Source organism: Gymnoscopelus microlampas (assembly GCF_963454915.1).
Source record: "Gymnoscopelus microlampas genome assembly, chromosome: 1".
Taxonomy (NCBI): Eukaryota; Metazoa; Chordata; class Actinopteri; order Myctophiformes; family Myctophidae; genus Gymnoscopelus; species Gymnoscopelus microlampas.
Genome location: NC_139962.1, coordinates 60,037,962 through 60,040,931, shown reverse-complemented (window position 1 = coordinate 60,040,931; position 2,970 = coordinate 60,037,962).

The window sequence follows — 2,970 nt, the reverse complement described above, 5'->3', positions numbered from 1 at the left end:
CTCTGAATGAAGCTCTGAGAACACTCCTTCTAATCTAGTAGAATGTTCACTGAAGTTTACTTTCACTGTGAAACCTGGTTCTTGTTCAAGTCCATTCAGCAACAGATTCAAGTGGTCTGGGTCAGTATTCCCTCCTGTAGATGTAGAAAGACCAGAATACAATGGAGAGTTAAGTCTGCAAACTCCAACCAAACATGAACATTTAGTCTACGTCCCATGTGTCAAAATCACATTTGGTCCTGTTTTGGTCCTCACACAGTGACACACACAAATATCCCCATAACTGTAAGCATCTCCAGCTGATTGAAGTCTCTTAAACTGATGGTTATGAAAAGTTTATTCCAAAACACACCTTAAAAGGCTAAACACGTTATTATCTGACAAAAAAACATACTATAATAAAGCTCTATAAGAAATTAAATCTAATACATCAATACAGTAGGCCTGTGAGGTACAATAATTACTCAACATGAATTGTTTAAACAAATGACAATGTCATGCTAAATGGAAAAATGATCAACCATTTACTTAGCCTTGGAGTCTTGATCCAAGGTTAGACTTAAAATCACAGTGAATCTGAATGACAATTACTTTTTTCTTTTTCACAATCTTCTCAACAAACAAACATGAATGAAATGTACCTTTTTAGACTACGTTTTAATGAATGTAAAAAGAAAAACACTTGTCAATAGAAGAATTCCATTGACCGGATCTGTAGAGGGCGCAGTGGAGTAACTAAAACATTTTTTCCATCCGGTGGATTATTTAACATTTTGGCCAAAAAGTGTATTTTAGACGTGAGGTGGGGGATTCAGAGTGTTCCCAATAGGGAAAGTAGGTCTTTGTTTTGGCGAGTAGCGAAAGTTAATTTATCATTTTTTTTACTACAGTTGAGAGGCTGTGCTACCGCCGGGGGTGTTCGGGTTCGGGCAACGGATCGAAAGTAACATAGCGTTAAGGAGAACTCCTTCTAGCGCTGTGGACCAGAACTAGTCCCACGTTAGCCATGATTCACATGACGCTCGTCTGTCACGAGCGTCATGGCGGAACTTCAACCTAGTTTTGGCACTTTAGTTCGTATTATGTGTACATCTACATGAACGTTCAGATTGCAAATATAAAGTGCTTACCCCATGGCCACGGATGTTATCATTTGATTCGGGTGGGTCTAAGTACCCTTATCTTCCGTATTGTTCAATAAAAAGCATTTGAATCCGATCGGCAGCCATTTTCTCAGAGTTGTTAATGTATAAGAGTGCAATACACCTTCCAACCGATAGGGTCGCGTAGTTGAAGAAAGCATATGAAGAAAATGGCCACAGATCGGATTAAAATGCTTTTTATTGAACAATTCGGAAGATACGGGTACTTTACCCCATCCAATTCAGATTATAACATCCGTGGCCATGGGGTAAGCACTTTATATTATAAATCTGAACGTGTATGAAGATGTACGGGTTGTAAATGGGAAAACTGTCGATTCAGTTTGAAGTTCCACCATGATTGTCATATGACAGTCATGTTTCAGGGTAGCCCTGGTTCAGAGCGTTAGTGAGTTCTCTAACGCCCTGGAAGACCCCTCGCTCTGCGCTTGTACAAGGAAAACCCGCAAGCCTCTCAGCACCCCAGCTACTCTGTAAAATACACTTTTTGGGCAGAAAATAAAATATGTCAGCGAGACGGAAATTATTTGTATTACTCCACAGTAGTGGAGGTGTTAGGACCCAAAAATATGCCGTTGACTTCAAGTCATGATACAAAGGTCCCCTTTGGTATGGAAGTACCTTAGGGCCATAGGAAAACATGTATCCAAAGAGACGAGTTAGATCACCCTTCATTTCTGAAATATACATGTTTTAAAAAATGGCCGCCACCATTTACAGCAATACAGCAAAAACAATATCTTTGCTTCTGTTAAAGCTATAACAATAATATTGGTGTCAAAGTGTACATTTTTGGGGTCAAGTAATCCAATTCAATAGGTTTCAAGGCAAAAAAAAAAAAATCTTTTTCTCAATGCCATGAAAACAGGGCTAAAATATGCTAATTTAATTGGAAAATGTTGTTTTAACAGGGTAACTTTCCATTTTTCCCCACTCTAAAACCTTAATTTAGTTTCCCCTTTGGCATGGAAGTACCTTAGGACCATAGGAAAACATTTATCCAAAGAGACGAGTTAGATCACCCTTCATTTCTGAAATATACACGTTTTAAAAAATGGCCGCCACCATTTACAGCAATACAGCAGAACCAATATCTTTGCTTCTGTTAAAGCTATAATAATATTATTGGTGTCAAAGTGTACATTTTTGGGGTCAAATAATCCAATTCAATAGGTTTCCAGGCAAAAAACCCAATCATTTTCTTATTGCCATTGAAAACAGGGGTAAAATATGCACATTTTATTAGAAAAATACGTAAATAACGGGTAACTTTCCATTTATTTCCCCTCTAAAACTTTAATTTAGTTTTCCCTTTGGCATGGAAGTACCTTAGGGGAATAGGAAATAAATTATCCAAAGACACAAACTAGATAAGACGTCATTTCTAAAGTATTTGTGTTTTAAAAAATGGCCGCCACCATTTACAGCAATACAGCATAGCCCATATCTTTGCTTCTGTTAGGGCTATGATGATAATATTGGTGTCAAAGTGTACATTTCTGGAGCCAAGGAATACAATTACATAGGTTCCAAGACTAAAAAACCCAATAGTTTTCTCATTACCCTCACAATGGGGGTAAAATATGCACATTTCATCAACAAAATAAGTGACATTAAAATGTTCCCCCTATTAAAAAAACTTTAAGAAGTACAACCTCTTATGCACATGCCATATATGCTTTATGTGTGTCTGTCCAATCTAGGAACCCAGTCAAAAAAAGGAAAAAAGAGCACCCTCTGCTATTTCTTTCCTTAAGATTTGACTCTGGGGGGGACCTCCCAATAGAATGTGGAAAACAGGATGGTG